At 43.5% G+C, this 17790-nt stretch overlaps 1 long non-coding RNA gene across 1 annotated transcript; it reads left to right on the top strand.

The window, feature by feature from the left end:
• Positions 1 to 13: 13 nt before the first annotated feature.
• Positions 14 to 17538, top strand: LOC121283524. The gene is made up of 2 exons (XR_005944279.1): positions 14 to 272; positions 16389 to 17538. It is a non-coding gene; the product is annotated as an uncharacterized LOC121283524 (long non-coding RNA).
• Positions 17539 to 17790: the final 252 nt, after the last annotated feature.

Below are 17790 nucleotides of genomic sequence, written 5' to 3'. Positions count from 1 at the left end.
CTCACGGCCGATGTGCGGCCATATTATAAGTGGTGACGCCTGTCTTGGCTGTTTTCTTTTTTTCAATGTCAGTCAGTTGACATGAGAAGCACAACCTCAGTAAATCTACCTGTCGCCATTCTATCTTAATTGATATACCGTAAAGTGATGGATGAAAAGAATCAGAGGCGGCATGAGAATATTTTATCATACACAGAACCAGCCAGTTCAACTGAGGTGTTGTGAGATCCGGGAATACACTGCCTGAAAGATTGGTGGAAGCAGGTTCAATGGTAACTTTCAAAAGTGGGTTGGGTAAAGTCTCGAAGAGAAAACATTTGCAGGGCTATAGAGATAGATTAGGGGTTGTGGTGTTAGCTCATTCAAAGCACTAACAGGCATGATGGGCTGAATGGCCTCCTGCATTGTATAATTTTATGATATTACAGATCTTCAACAAGCTGATTCTATGTAGTCTGTAATGACAGCTTAAAATTAATAGATTTATTATACTAAAGAAGAAATATTTCATGGAGTTTTGCACATGGTATTAAGCAATAGAGTGACTGATTTCTTACACAGACCAGAAATAACCAATAATAATATAGCTGTCAAGATGAAATAAAATTTGAAAAGTATTTAATGTATTTTCAGTGGATAAAAGTTCATAAAGGGCATTTTGCTTTGTGACATCTCTGGGCTTTGAACTAAAAAATCTGTTTTAGAGGAGCTATTTGAAATTACTAAAATGAAAACTGGGCACCAAAAAGTCTTGATTCTTAAAAGGACAGCCCAGTATTAAATTTCTGTTTTTCTTGTGACCTTTAGTTATTAAGATTATCAGTGAAACTTCATAAGCAACAAATTTATATGCCAATCTTAAAAAATTAAAACAGACACAATCCCACAAAGTTAATTACTTAAGAATGGCCCTGACATGTTAAAACAATTAGTTCCATGTATTGTGTAACAAGTGGCATGCATTTGCAACATTTCTTTTTAACATTTGTTCACCATAGCTCAATGGCAGTACCTATCTCTTAGTCAGAAGGTCATGTGTTTAAGTCCCAAGGACTTAAGTATGCAATACAGTTCTGAGGGAGTGCTGCATTTTCAGAGGTGCTGTCTTTTGAGCAAGACATTAAACCAAGACGCAAAAAAAAATCCCATGGCACTATTGAGAGCAGAGCAGTGCATTTCTCCTGGACAATATTTATCCTTCAAAAAACACCACCAAAACAGATTAGCTGGTTCACAATATTAGTATTACAGTATCTTTACAGTGCAGAAGGAGGCCACTCGGCCTGTTGCGTCTTTGCTGGCTCTCTGAAAGAGCACTCCACCTACTCCCACTCACCTACCTTATCCCCATAACCTTGCACATTCTATCTTTTCAGCTAGCAATCCAATTCCCTTTTGGATACCTCGATTTAACCTGCCTCCACCACCGTCAGGAAGTTTGTTCCAGGCTCCAAACACCCTTTGGGTGAAAAACATTTTCCTCACCACATTTATTCCTTTTGCCGATTATTTTGAATCTGTGCCCTCTAGTTCTTGATGTTCTTTTGAGTGGGAACAGTTTCTCACTATTTACCCTGTCCATACCCCTCAAAACCTTGAATACCTCTATCAAGACTCCTCTCAACCTTCTTTTCTCCAAGGAAAACAGTACCAACCTCTCCAATCTATCCTCATAGTTATAGTTCTTCATCCCTGGAATCATCCTTCTGAATCTCTTCTGTACTCTCCCCAATGCCTTCACATCCTTCCTCAAGTATGGTGCCCAGAACTGGACACAATACTCCAGATGAGGCCTAACTATTGTCTTATACAAGTTCAACATGACCTCCTTACTCTTGTACTCAATGTCCCTATTAATAAAGCCTAAAATACCATATGCTTTATTAACTGCTCCCTCAACATGCCCTGCCATATTCAATTACCTATGTATGTATACACCGAGGTCCCTCTGTTCCTGCACCTATTTTAAAGTTTGTCTCTTTACTTCATACTGTCTCTCCATATTCTTTCTGCCAAAATGAATCACTTCACATTTCTGTACATTGAACCTCGTCTGTCCAATCCACCAACATGTCTATGTCCTTTTAAAGTCCAAGACTATCCCTATCACAGTTGACAACACTTCCAATCTTCGTATCATGTGCAAATTTTGAAATCATGCTCTGCACACCACAGTCTTGGTCATTAATATATATCAGGAAGAGCAAGGGTCCCAACACTGACCCTTGAGGAACTTCACTACAAACCTTCTTCCAATCTGAAAAACAACCACTTATCACTATTCTCTGTTGCCTGTCACTCAGCCAGTTTCTTATCCAAGTGCCTACTTTCCCTTTTATTCCATGACCTAGAATTTTGTTCACAAGTTTGTTGTATGGCACTGGATATTCAACTCATTGCTGTTTGTACTGCTCAAATTGGCTGCCATGTTTGCTTATATAACAGTGGCAACACTTGCAAAGTAATTCATTAGATGTGCTCAGTAATGAGCTCAGTAACATCAGCTGACTGCACTTCTATCTTGGTTCAATTGCTGCTGAAACTCTTATCCAATGCTTTTGTTAAATCCAGACTCGACAATTCCAGTGATCTCTTGCTCAGCCTCTCCACCTCCACACTCCAAGTTTCAGCTTATCCAAAACTCTTGCCCATATTCTATTCTAAAACACAGGAAAGGTAAAGGAAATGACAAGTTTGAGGGGCAGCCATGAATATAGGCTAGGGCCTCCTTTTACTTTTCATTCTGCCTTCTTCCTTTCCATTAGCAAGTATTCTGCTCCATTCCCTGAGCCCTCCATACATTTCCTCTACCCTTTTATCTTGCATTCTACCATTTTTCTTACCTTTGCAATGAATCCTGCCCCTTCCCTTCCAAAGTTACCCTCCTAAGCACCCATTTTCTTCCCCATTTATTTCAATCCAAGTCCATTATCTAATGCATAAGAAGTGCTGCTTTTCACCGGTGCAAATGGCTGACAAGGCTGTCTCTGTGCACTGGAGGTTGCTAGCTTCCATTCTTGCAAGCATTCTCGCCTTTCTATATAGAGGAGGCGATCTAGACCATTAGCCTTGGGTGATTGCGATCAGCAGTTGAAAATATAAGGAGTTGAAAAGCTAATAGAATGTTATCATTTATTGAAGGGAATTGATTACAAAAGTAGGGAGATTATGCTTCAGTTGTACAGGGCATTGGTGAGAACACATCTGGAGTATTCTGTATAGTACTGGTCTCCTTAGTTAAAGAAAGATGTAAATGCATTAGAAGCAGTTCAGAGAAGGTTTACTAGACTAATACCAGGAATGGGCAGGCTGCCTTCTGAGGAAAGGCTGGACAGGTTAGGCTTGTAGCCACTGGAACTTAGAAGAGTAAGAAGTGACTTAATTGACAGCTTTAAGATCCTGCAGGGTCTTGACAGGGTGGAAGCGGAGAGGATGTTTCCTGTTGTGGGAGAATCTAGAACTCAGGGTCACTGTCTTAAAATAAAGGGTTGGTCATTTAAGGCAGAGATGAGGAAAAATTTTTTCTGAGGTTTGTGAATCTTTGAAACTGTCTTCCTCAAAAGGTGGTGGAAGCAGAGTTTTTGAATATTTTTAAGGCAGAGCTAGATAGATTCTTGATTAACAAGGGGGTGAAAGGTTATCAGAGGTAGGCAGGAATATGGGGTTGAGGTTACATTCAGATCAGCTATGATCTTATTGAATGGCAGAGCAGGCTTGAGGGGCCGAGTGGTCTACTCCTCCTAATTCGTATGTTTGTATGTATTTGCGTTAGTCATTAGATTTAGGAAGACGAGACATGAAGTAGATTTGTGTTTTCAAATGTTGACACACTCACGGAATCCCCGAAACACTGACTGCAAGCATGAAATGCTGATCAACTGCACATAAGAGAAAAGAATACATACTAACTGAAGATAGGATCCTAGCCCATTCTCCGTTCTTACCCTGCTCAAATTCGATTTTGCACATAAGCAAACGTTAGCAATTGAACTTTGCATGTTTTTGTTACTTTTTGAAGTTTCCACTTTCTCCCTTCTCTCTTTCTCTTGCATCTCAGCACGGTTGATGCTGCTCCTTGGTCAATTTTATAAATAACAATATTCACGATCTAAGAAAAGAATGTAACTAAGTGCCTCTTAGCCAAAATCCCTTTCTTAAGTGTTGAAGTACAACTCTTCATTATTTTATGTAAAGTTATTTGATTATTCAGAACGCATGAGCCTTAATCTTTTGGCTGTGGATCCCAGGGCTCTCAGACATTTTGAACATTAAATTATGATTTTGCTGACTGGCATATTTCACCTTTTGCGATGATGAAATCGATCAGCTTCTTTGAAAACCAAATAAAGGGTGTGTAGATGCCTGCAAGTCTTTCTTTACGATTGTTCCAAATTATATGATGCAGTGATAGGAACAAGTCCCAAGATTTTTGGTAATGATTATGAAGAAAAATAAAATGACAACGAGAAGGAATTGATCTTGGAAGAATCTTAGGTGTTAATTAATTGTTCTCTTCATAAAGATTATACGATAGATATGAATAAGGAAGTTAATTTAGCCTACCTTAATTTGCTTACCAGAAAGAATCTACAATCCTTCCAAGATAGCATTTAATTTTTTAAAATGAATACTACCCTGTATGGTAGTCCATTACTCTCATGTGAAGGAGGACTTCCTGATATCAGTTTTAACTTCACAGTTCTAGTGAAGCTCAACACAAACTGGAAGACCAGCACTTCATCTTCCGACTAGGCTTCCGGACTTAATATTGAGTTCAACAACTTCAGATCATGAGCTCTCTCCTCCATCTCCACCCGCTTTCTGATCCCCCTTTTTCTAATAATTTATAATTTCTTAAAAATATATTTTTCTTTTCCTACCTATTTTTAAATTTATTTCGATCTATCGTTTTATCTCCACCTTTTAGCCTATTTTGATCCCTTTCCCCCACCCCAACCCCATTAGGGCCATCTGCCACTTGCTTGACCTGCTTGCTACCCTTAATGGCCCCATTAGCACATTCCTTAGATAATATCACCACCGTCAACACCCCTTTTTTCCTTTTGTCTCTGACATCTTTGGCAACCTCTTCTTTGCCTCCTATCACTGGCCCTCTACCCAGCTCTACCTGTCCCACTTCCCCTCAACCAGCTTATATTTTACCTAATTTCTCTATTTCCTCAGTTCTGATGAAGAGTCATATGGACTCGAAACATTAACTGTGTTCCTCTCCGCAGATGCTGTCAGACCTGCTGAGTTTTTCCAGCTATTTTTGTTTTTGTTTCAGATTTCCAGCATCCACAGTATTTTGCTTTTATCTCAGTTCTAACTTTGTTTGTCACTGCTATGAACTTGTGCCTTCTTCCCTTTCTGTTCTGGTTTGATTTGAACTTTTGTTCTAGATCTAGAGTTACCTCATCTGTATTGTTCATTATTATATGCTTCCCCAAGACTTGAAATTTCCAAACTTCTCTCATTGTTCCTAATAATTTGGTCCTGTGACATTCAGACTCAGTCTTGTGCCTCTTTCTCTGCACCAAATTTAGGACATGAATGTTTCTCAAACACACAAGGATCAATTTTCGCCCTACCCATGCAATGGAAAGCACAGAAGTACATGGTTCAAATTGCCAGTGACTTATTCAACAAGATTACCCCCGGATACTGCTGTCTTCAATTTTAATCAACTGTTTTGAGCAGGCAGCAAGGGTATGCAGTTGAAGCTGGCAGGGCCCTGCCCTGAATATGCAGATCGGGATTTGATGATTAGGTCCTGACTGCAATTATAACTCTGGCCGGAGTTATGCCATTGTGCCTTTCCCACCAGGTGAAGACAACGGGAAGGCAAGGCAGAACCTGTTAACTGAATTTTCGCTGTTGCCTGCTGATCATGTGCCAGTTCCTGCCTGTTTCAAGAGGGCAGCTACCTGGCAGTATGAACAGAAACCTGGAAGTTATATTGCTCAGGTTTTACTCTGCCAGTGCTGAAGGGGCATCAGAGTTTGGTACACACCTTTCCCACCTGCCTGCCCAAATCCCATTCTGTTAAAATTCACCCTACAATTTATAATGGCTCTAAAGGCACTTCTCTTACTTGTGAATAAACATCTCAATGCTTCTTTAAGAACTACAGAACATATTAGCTTAGCAGTTGCACAGTTATTAGGAAAGTTGAAAGACTTAAGCATTCAAAGTTGAGAGGCAATACCTAATGAAAGAAAGGAGTTGACATTTCGAGTCCTCATGACCCTTCGACAGAACTTGCGTTCGAGTCCAAGAAAGAGTTGAAATATAAGCTGGTTTAAGGTGTGTGTGTGGGGGGCGGAGAGATAGAGAGACAAAGAGGTGGAGGGGGGGTGGGGGGGGTGTGATTGTAGGGACAAACAAGCAGTGATAGAAGCAGATCATCAAAAGATGTCAACGACAATAGTACAATAGAACACATAGGTGTTAAAATTAAAGTTGGTGATATTATCTAAACGAATGTGCTAATTAAGAATGGATGGTAGGGCACTCAAGGTATAGCTCTAGTGGGTTTTTTTTTATATAATGGAAATAGGTGGGAAAAGGAAAATCTTTATAATTTATTGGAAAAAAAAGGGGAAGGAGGAAACAGAAAGGGGGTGGGGATGGGGGAGGGAGCTTACGACCTAAAGTTGTTGAATTCAATATTCAGTCCAGAAGGCTGTAAAGTCCCTAGTCGGAAGATGAGGTGTTGTTCCTCCAGTTTGCATTGGGCTTCACTGGAACAATGCAGCAAGCCAAGGACTGACATGTGGGCAAGAGAGCAGGGTGGAGTGTTAAAATGGCAAGCGACAGGGAGGTTTGGGTCATTCTTGCGGACAGACCGCAGGTGTTCTGCAAAGCGGTCGCCCAGTTTACGTTTGGTCTCTCCAATGTAGAGGAGACCACATTGGGAGCAACGGATGCAGTAGACTAAGTTGGGGGAAATGCAAGTGAAATGCTGCTTCACTTGAAAGGAGTGTTTGGGTCCTTGGACGGTGAGGAGAGAGGAAGTGAAGGGGCAGGTATTGCATTTTTTGCGTGGACATGGGGTGGTGCCATAGGAGGGGGTTGAGGAGTAGGGGGTGATGGAGGAGTGGACCAGGGTGTCCCGGAGGGAGCGATCCCTACGGAATGCCGATAAGGGGGGTGAAGGGAAGATGTGTTTGGTGGTGGCATCATGCTGGAGTTGGTGGAAATGGCGGAGGATGATCCTTTGAATGCGGAGGCTGGTGGGGTGATAAGTGAGGACAAGGGGGACCCTATCATGTTTCTGGGAGGGAGGAGAAGGCGTGAGGGCGGATGCGCGGGAGATGGGCCGGACACGGTTGAGGGCCCTGTCAACGACCGTGGGTGGAAAACCTCGGTTAAGGAAGAAGGAGGACATGTCAGAGGAACTGTTTTTGAATGTAGCATCATCGGAACAGATGCGACGGAGGCGAAGGAACTGAGAGAATGGGATGGAGTCCTTACAGGAAGCAGGGTGTGAGGAGCTGTAGTCGAGATAGCTGTGGGAGTCGGTGGGTTTGTAATGGATATTGGTGGACAGTCTATCACCAGAGATTGAGACAGAGAGGTCAAGGAAGGGAAGGGAAGGGAAGTGTCAGAGATGGACCACGTGAAAATGATGGAGGGGTGGAGATTGGAAGCAAAATTAATAAATTTTTCCAAGTCCTGACGAGAGCATGAAGCGGCACCGAAGTAATCATCGATGTACCGGAGAAAGAGTTGTGGAAGGGGGCCGGAGTAGGACTGCAACAAGGAATGTTCCACATACCCCATAAAGAGACAGGCATAGCTGGGGCCCATGCGGGTACCCATAGCCACACCTTTTATTTGGAGGAAGTGAGAGGAGTTGAAGGAGAAATTGTTCAGTGTGAGAACAAGTTCAGCCAGATGGAGGAGAGTAGTGGTGGATGGGGATTGTTCGGGCCTCTGTTCGAGGAAGAAGCTAAGGGCCCTCAGACCATCCTGGTAGGGGGTGGAGGTGTAGAGGGATTGGACGTCCATGGTGAAGAGTAAGCGGTTGGGGCCAGGGAACTGGAAATTGTTGATGTGACGTAAGGTGTCAGAGGAATCACGGATGTAGGTGGGAAGGGACTGGACAAGGGGAGAGAGAAGGGAGTCAAGATAACGAGAAATGAGTTCTGTGGGGCAGGAGCAAGCTGAGACGATCGGTCTACCGGGGCAGTTCTGTTTGTGGATTTTGGGTAGGAGATAGAAGCGGGCCGTCCGAGGTTGGGCGACTATCAGGTTGGAAGCTGTGGGAGGGAGATCCCCAGAGGAGATGAGGTCACTGACAGTCCTGGAAACAATGGCTTGATGTTCAGTGGTGGGGTCATGGTCCAGGGAGAGGTAGGAGGAAGTGTCTGCGAGTTGACGCTCAGCCTCCGCGAGGTAGAGGTCAGTGCGCCAGACAACAGCACCACCCTTGTCAGCGGGTTTGATGACAATGTCAGGGTTGGACCTGAGAGAATGGAGTGCAGTAAGTTCAGAGAGAGACAGGTTAGAATGGGTGAGAGGAGCAGAGAAATTGAGACGACTAATGTCGCGTCGACAGTTCTCAGTGAAAAGATCAAGAGAAGGTAAGAATCCAGAGGGAGGGGTCCAGGTGGAGGGAGAATATTGGAGATGGGTAAAAGGATCCGTTGAACTGGGAGAGGACTCCTGCCCAAAGAAGTGAGCCCGGAGACGAAGACGGCGGAAGAAGAGTTCAGTATCATGCCGAGCCCGAAATTCATTGAGGTGAGGGCGTAAGGGTATGAAACTAAGTCCTTTGCTGAGCACTGAACGTTCAGCATCGGAGAGGGGAAGGTCAGGGGGTATAGTGAATACACGGCTGGGGTTGGGATTGGAAGAAAGGGTGGGGACGGAGGAACAGGCAGGGGTGGGGGGTCCTAGATGGGTGTTGGTGTCGATGAGTTGTTGTAGCTTGCGTTCCTTAGCACTTGAGAGAAAGAGAAAAAGTTTCTTGTTGAGGCGTCGGATGAGCCGAAGGATAAAATGAAACTGGGGGCACGCGCAGCTTTGAAAAAGGGTACGGCGGTGCTGCTGGAGGGAGAGGTCGAGTGTGTTCATATGGCGGCGCATGGCACTGAGTGTGGATTTCAGAATGTGACGGGAACAGCAGTCCGAGAAACGTTTTATGTCCCGGAGATACCTGTAATCCTGGGTGGGTTCGAAACACGAGGGGTGGAATTTCAGTTGAAATCCACGTGGGGTAAGTCGGAGACGGAGACAGTCACTGAGAAAGGAGATATGGCTGTGAAAGCGGGTTTTAGTAAACACCTTGTCAAACACTAGGAGGGAAATGGAAAGCAAAGGTGAGCAAGACAACAGAGAGATACGGAAATCTTGTCGCAGAGAGGAACAGAACTTCTTCAAGGAGGTAGGCATTTCTTGAAGAGCAGTGGCAGTCAATTAAACACAGAGATAAAAACAAAAAAACTGCGGGACTGCGGACTGAATATTGAATTCAACAACTTTAGGTCGTAAGCTCCCTCCCCCATCCCCACCCCCTTTCTGTTTCCCCCTTCCCCTTTTTTTTCCAATAAATTATAAAGATTTTCCTTTTCCCACCTATTTACATTATATAAAAAAACCCACTAGAGCTATACCTTGAGTGCCCTACCATCCATTCTTAATTAGCACATTCGTTTAGATAATATCACCAACTTTAATTTTAACACCTATGTGTTCTATTGTACTATTGTCGTTGACATCTTTTGATGATCTGCTTCTATCACTGCTTGTTTGTCCCTACAATCACACCCCCCCACCCCCCCTCCACCTCTTTGTCTCTCTATCTCTCCGCCCCCCACACACACACCTTAAACCAGTTTATATTTCAACTCTTTCTTGGACTCGAACGCAAGTTCTGTCGAAGGGTCATGAGGACTCGAAACGTCAACTCTTTTCTTCTCCGCCGATGCTGCCAGACCTGCTGAGTTTTTCCAGGTAATTCTGTTTTTGTTTTGGATTTCCAGCATCCGCAGTTTTTTTGTTTTTATCTCCGTGTTTAATTGACTGCCACTGCTCTTCAAGAAATGCCTACCTCCTTGAAGAAGTTCTGTTCCTCTCTGCGACAAGATTTCCGTATCTCTCTGTTGTCTTGCTCACCTTCTTTGCTTTCCATTTCCCTCCTAGTGTTTGACAAGGTGTTTACTAAAACCTGCTTTCACAGCCATATCTCCTTTCTCAGTGACTGTCTCCGTCTCCGACTTACCCCACGTGGATTTCAACTGAAATTCCACCCCTCGTGTTTCGAACCCACCCAGGATTACAGGTATCTCCGGGACATAAAACGTTTCTCGGACTGCTGTTCCCGTCACATTCTGAAATCCACACTCAGTGCCATGCGCCGCCATATGAACACACTCGACCTCTCCCTCCAGCAGCATCGCCGTACCCTTTTTCAAAGCTGCGCGTGCCCCCAGTTTCATTTTATCCTTCGGATCATCCGACGCCTCAACAAGAAACTTTTTCTCTTTCTCTCAAGTGCTAAGGAACGCAAGCTACAACAACTCATCGACACCAACACCCATCTAGGACCCCCCACCCCTGCCTGTTCCTCCGTCCCCACCCTTTCTTCCAATCCCAACCCCAGCCGTGTATTCACTATACCCCCTGACCTTCCCCTCTCCGATGCTGAACGTTCAGTGCTCAGCAAAGGACTTAGTTTCATACCCTTACGCCCTCACCTCAATGAATTTCGGGCTCGGCATGATACTGAACTCTTCTTCCGCCGTCTTCGTCTCCGGGCTCACTTCTTTGGGCAGGAGTCCTCTCCCAGTTCAACGGATCCTTTTACCCATCTCCAATATTCTCCCTCCACCTGGACCCCTCCCTCTGGATTCTTACCTTCTCTTGATCTTTTCACTGAGAACTGTCGACGCGACATTAGTCGTCTCAATTTCTCTGCTCCTCTCACCCATTCTAACCTGTCTCTCTCTGAACTTACTGCACTCCATTCTCTCAGGTCCAACCCTGACATTGTCATCAAACCCGCTGACAAGGGTGGTGCTGTTGTCTGGCGCACTGACCTCTACCTCGCGGAGGCTGAGCGTCAACTCGCAGACACTTCCTCCTACCTCTCCCTGGACCATGACCCCACCACTGAACATCAAGCCATTGTTTCCAGGACTGTCAGTGACCTCATCTCCTCTGGGGATCTCCCTCCCACAGCTTCCAACCTGATAGTCGCCCAACCTCGGACGGCCCGCTTCTATCTCCTACCCAAAATCCACAAACAGAACTGCCCCGGTAGACCGATCGTCTCAGCTTGCTCCTGCCCCACAGAACTCATTTCTCGTTATCTTGACTCCCTTCTCTCTCCCCTTGTCCAGTCCCTTCCCACCTACATCCGTGATTCCTCGGACACCTTACGTCACATCAACAATTTCCAGTTCCCTGGCCCCTACCGCTTCCTCCTCACCATGGACGTCCAATCCCTCTACACCTCCATCCCCCACCAGGATGGTCTGAGGGCCCTTAGCTTCTTCCTCGAACAGAGGCCCGAACAATCCCCATCCACCACTACTCTCCTCCGTCTGGCTGAACTTGTTCTCACACTGAACAATTTCTCCTTCAACTCCTCTCACTTCCTCCAAATAAAAGGTGTGGCTATGGATACCCGCATGGGCCCCAGCTATGCCTGTCTCTTTATGGGGTATGTGGAACATTCCTTGTTGCAGTCCTACTCCGGCCCCCTTCCACAACTCTTTCTCCGGTACATCGATGATTACTTCGGTGCCGCTTCATGCTCTCGTCAGGACTTGGAAAAATTTATTAATTTTGCTTCCAATCTCCACCCCTCCATCATTTTCACGTGGTCCATCTCTGACACTTCCCTTCCCTTCCCTTCCTTGACCTCTCTGTCTCAATCTCTGGTGATAGACTGTCCACCAATATCCATTACAAACCCACCGACTCCCACAGCTATCTCGACTACAGCTCCTCACGCCCTGCTTCCTGTAAGGACTCCATCCCATTCTCTCAGTTCCTTCGCCTCCGTCGCATCTGTTCCGATGATGCTACATTCAAAAACAGTTCCTCTGACATGTCCTCCTTCTTCCTTAACCGAGGTTTTCCACCCACGGTCGTTGACAGGGCCCTCAACCGTGTCCGGCCCATCTCCCGCGCATCTGCCCTCACGCCTTCTCCTCCCTCCCAGAAACATGATAGGGTCCCCCTTGTCCTCACTTATCACCCCACCAGCCTCCGCATTCAAAGGATCATCCTCTGCCATTTCCGCCAACTCCAGCATGATGCCAGCACCAAACACATCTTCCCTTCACCCCCCCTTATCGGCATTCCGTAGGGATCGCTCCCTCCGGGACACCCTGGTCCACTCCTCCATCACCCCCTACTCCTCAACCCCCTCCTATGGCACCACCCATGTCCACGCAAAAAATGCAATACCTGCCCCTTCACTTCCTCTCTCCTCACCGTCCAAGGACCCAAACACTCCTTTCAAGTGAAGCAGCATTTCACTTGCATTTCCCCCAACTTAGTCTACTGCATCCGTTGCTCCCAATGTGGTCTCCTCTACATTGGAGAGATCAAACGTAAACTGGGCGACCGCTTTGCAGAACACCTGCGGTCTGTCCGCAAGAATGACCCAAACCTCCCTGTCGCTTGCCATTTTAACACTCCACCCTGCTCTCTTGCCCACATGTCAGTCCTTGGCTTGCTGCATTGTTCCAGTGAAGCCCAACGCAAACTGGAGGAACAACACCTCATCTTCCGACTAGGGACTTTACAGCCTTCTGGACTGAATATTGAATTCAACAACTTTAGGTCGTAAGCTCCCTCCCCCATCCCCACCCCCTTTCTGTTTCCCCTTTCCCCTTTTTTTTCCAATAAATTATAAAGATTTTCCTTTTCCCACCTATTTCCATTATATAAAAAAAACCCCACTAGAGCTATACCTTGAGTGCCCTACCATCCATTCTTAATTAGCACATTCGTTTAGATAATATCACCAACTTTAATTTTAACACCTATGTGTTCTATTGTACTATTGTCGTTGACATCTTTTGATGATCTGCTTCTATCACTGCTTGTTTGTCCCTACAATCACACCCCCCCACCCCCCCCTCCACCTCTTTGTCTCTCTATCTCTCCGCCCCCCACACACACACCTTAAACCAGCTTATATTTCAACTCTTTCTTGGACTCGAACGCAAGTTCTGTCGAAGGGTCATGAGGACTCGAAACGTCAACTCTTTTCTTCTCCGCCGATGCTGCCAGACCTGCTGAGTTTTTCCAGGTAATTCTGTTTTTGTTTTGGATTTCCAGCATCCGCAGTTTTTTTGTTTTTACCTAATGAAAGATATCCATGTTCGATACACAATTCAGTTAGGGTCCCCAAGACCAGCACGTGCAATCGTTTTGTTTGCTTACTCTAAATATGTTTATTTCTCAGTCAGGACTTGACCTGTTGGGAACTTTCCAGCATAGACTGCCAGTTTATTTACAAAATGTTGTTAAACATTAATGTAAATATGATGTGTGTCAAATGAATTATTTGAGGATGATGCACTTGCTATTAATTTACAAATTTTAAAATAAAATCCGCCAACATTTATTACCTTTTTTAGATTTCAATATTATGCATATACTACAACATAAGGCATTAAAATGAGGAATAGAAAATATACAAACACTAAAAATTGTTACTCTGCATGATAGTGATGGAAGAATTCTGTGGTGGTGCTGTTAAATCCAAAATAGTGCCCTCTTTTGGATATTTTGAACAGCATCAGTAATACAAGTTTGCAAAAAATCAGGTTAAGAGTGGAAATTGGAAGATTTAGAACATTATCTGCTATCCACAAGATTTAATCATCAATTTCAACAGAGCTAGCTTGTATTGGTAACTACTTGAGTATTGAATATATTTGTAATAACATCTTGTCCTCTGTTAAAAGCTCTGAAGGTTTTATTTATTTCTGTAATGCGCAGGGTTCAGATCTGCTATTCTAAGCACTGCTGAAAAAAATCCTTTCCAGCAATGTTGGAAATCTTTTTTTAACACCTATATTCCCTCGAAGCAAATGGTTTCACATGCATGCTCATATAATGAGTCTACTAATTGTACTTCCCCCGCCCCCGCACCGGCAGCAAAGGTACAAAATCAGAAGGAGACAAACTAACTCTTGAAGCTCTATTTAAATTTTTAAAAGTTAAGCAGCCAAACAGCTATCCAAACTGAAAGAAGCAGAACATTATTTTTACATCAGCTATGTTGTAACTCTCTCTCCTCCCTATGGTGAGTATGTAAGTCAATATTTGCTGCATGGTTTCCTACTTTAACAGATAAACTGGGATCAAAATAAGGAGAAAGACAAAATTTTGAAAAATAAGAAAAAGAGAAATAACAAGATACAAGAGCAGCAAGCCTGCCAAAACGTGTTTAGGCATGGATTTGAAACCAGAGCTCTCCATAAATTGAGCTCTCAGTGTTACCAGAGCATTAACTAAGCACATCTCTACAGGGAAAGAGCATAGATCAGAGGCTGAATCATAGACCTATTACTGGCCACTCAAAGGTCCAGCAGTGCCCTGGAATAATTCAAAATGGGGTTGACAGCAGCTTGAGTCCATCTTTGCTCTTGCGAAGAGAGAGGATGGAGCTTTAAGAATGAAAGACAGAATAAGAAACTGCAGTGAAATAACAAAGTGGCACTTTTAAAATTGTTCAAGTTGCAGTCATCAGGAATGGAACCAGACAGGATATGAGTATTTCAGGAAATAGTTTTGTGGTTAAAAACCCATTCAATCCCCATCCAAACTGTTATTTGCGTTCAAGTGAGTGAACTTTGCAATTCTAATATCTCATTAACATTGGGGAATTGCTTTCTAAGTGACAATATACATTTATAATTTTGACCTCATGTTGGTACCTTCTCAATTTATGCCATAAGTTAAATAAAGCAGTACCATTAATCACAGAGGGGTGAGGCCTTACTGCTTCCTTCTGTATTGGCCTTGAAGTAGATTTTGAAACATTTACTAGCAGCATGAACACTCTCCACTCATAATCACAGGAAATTGAATAATAAATTAAAAACATGCAAGAAGCTTTACAGACTGCTTAATAGTAAGCAGTTGCACATGGATACTGAGTGTGCATGCAGGTGGTATGCTGAGGTTTGCACCATTTCACTTGCTTAAAAAGTATCATTTACTCAACTAATTTTATATTTTTTTAAAGGAAACAGGATACAGGGAAGTACTTCAAAATTGGCTAAAGCAAGCAGGAGACAGTCAAGTTGATAGGTTTTTTGCTACCACTGAATTCCTTTTCTTCACCATTAAAGTTTACATTAATGAGAAGCTATCTTCAAAATCACATCCTCTGAGTTATGAAAATCATTGGTTTCATTGAAGTTGAGTTTTATGGAACATTCTTGGTAGTGGCAAATGACTTTACATGTTACCCTGCATCAGGGCAAACTTCTAGTAGCTACTTTCAACTGAAACTATTGTTGCATTAACACTGTTAACATCTGTAATTGTGAGTTCATAGATCCTGCTTCCAATATGGTGAATGTTCTATTATTTTCACACTAAACTGCAGCATATTGCACCATTTGTGCTCCTCAAATTTCTGATATTTTAAAAGTATTAATAAGGAGGAGATAGACAGAATTTTAATTAGTAATGGGTTGAAAGTTTATGGGGAGAGGGCGGGAAATTGGAGTTGAGGCTAAAATGAGATCAGCCATGATCGTAATGAATGGCAGGGCAGGCTCGAGGGGCTGAATTGCCTACTCCTGCTCCTAGTTCTTATGTTCTTATGTTTATTCTGGCAGGAGAAAGAGGCAAACATCGGGGACAAATAAACCCACACAGAAATAGAGTCCTTCAATTTTATTTCCTAAAGTATGTTTGAGGAAGTCATTGTGAATTTGAGACTACTGTATAGAGGAAGTGGGGCAGGAGAAAGTTGGAGGTTTCTCACTCCTCCAAAGAGATTACAGTACTTCTTTTTACAGTTGAAATGCTTCAGTGAATGCAGATTTGCTACAAGCACTGAAAAAGAAACTGGATGAGTTCTTGAATTTGACCAATCTAACTATGGATAGAAAGTGGGTGGGTCTGGGCCAACATATCATTGTGGTCTCGTGGAACTTGTTTGATTGTCTTTGGGAGTTGAAGGGGTATTTCCTAGACATTTATTTCTAATTCAGCCTATCTTTTTCTTTTTTTTTGCCTTTCCCTGAAGATTGTGTGACTGGTTAGTGAGGGGGAGAGGTTGATGGGGTTCAGGGTGTGCATAAGTTGCACCGTGACAGTATTTGGACAGGCTTGATGAACGAGCTGGTCTTTTTCTGTTCTTTGTTTTTGTACATTCATCTATATTCCTTTTGTTTCTTCAGGAATTTCCATGGATTAGCTGGAGCTCCCAGTGATCTGGAAGAAGCCAGAACATCACTGCACCCAGTGTTACTCAACTCCACCTTTTGCAAGCATCAGCTCAAGTACATTTACTCTGAGGGATTTAGATAGTTTGAGAAAGGGGCACTGGTTGAAGCTCAAAATACCAGTAGTTAGCATCATGTGTTGGTGACAGTAGAGGAGAAGAAAGCTTATGGCTTGAGGACTAACCCTCAGTTGCAGAGCGCTAGGATTGGATCTTGGATGCCTGATTATGAAAAACCCACAGATGTTAACTGCAGACTCAAATACTCAGAAGTCCAGAGAAGTCTGGAACTCACATCTGTGGTCTCCTGCGCATTGGCTTTGTGGAACTGTAACCGACTGTGGAATGTGAAAATTGCAGGAACTTCTGAAATTAAAAGGAAGCCCCTCCCTCATGGCAGAGCTCCTTCACACAGCGAAAGTATCTCTCATAAATGCCTAAACAGCTGGAATGGAGACCTTGCACTCAAATATAGAGCAGAGATTAGTGCTCAACTCTTAACATGCTGGAAAATTTAGCAGAGTAATGTTAAATGGCTTTAAATATTTCATTGCTACCACAGGTATGCCCCATGTAGATCAATTGACATGATGGAGGAGTATCCAACAGGTACATGGCAGAATTAGGTATGGATGAGGTTGCTGCTTCACAGCACAGTGCCACATCCAGATACCCTCCCCTTCAAATGATAGATGTGTCAGAAAATGGGCAGGATCAGCCAGACACCACAGGATCAGATACGATGATGCCAGTTGCAAGTTGTATCTTATGACCCAACACAGGACTATCTCCGATTCAATTGGCCTTTAGCCAGTCACCTCAATTGTTGCTGCCACTGGGAAATGGCTGAAAGGAACACTCATTTTGGTTCTGGAAGACTTTATTAGCAAGATAAAATGTAAACATAAAACAGACTAGGTGCATACACTTATTACGTGGTGCAGAGGATGGTATTAATGAAGGTGTGTTAGGCCACCATATTGTGTACAGAAAATTAATGATTGAGGCAACTCAGGATTTTAGGTGAAAGCCTCATCTATAAGCAGTCAGCATATGTATTCCATCATCAAAAGAGTTTCAACATAGATTTTTTTCTGGGCTATTGACAATGGATAAGCATCCTTATTTACCTGCTCCATATTTTGCTTTCTCTAGATGGCAAAGGTGCATGCATGATCAGACAATAATAATCTTTGATAACTTGCTGAGGGCATATTGCACATCACAGCTTCTGCCTAGGCATCTGAAAAGATGCTTCAGGATATTTTTGGTACATTCAGTCATGATTTTGATAGGTATTATTAGGTTCACCTGGTCTGGCAGGGTTTCAAAGTTGCCTTGAGTCAAGGTTAAAGAAG

This window comes from Carcharodon carcharias, chromosome 10 (genome assembly GCF_017639515.1).
Source record: "Carcharodon carcharias isolate sCarCar2 chromosome 10, sCarCar2.pri, whole genome shotgun sequence".
In the NCBI taxonomy this organism is placed as follows: Eukaryota; Metazoa; Chordata; class Chondrichthyes; order Lamniformes; family Lamnidae; genus Carcharodon; species Carcharodon carcharias.
The sequence above is the reverse complement of the archived record's forward strand: the minus strand, read 5'-3'. Positions and strand labels throughout refer to the sequence as shown.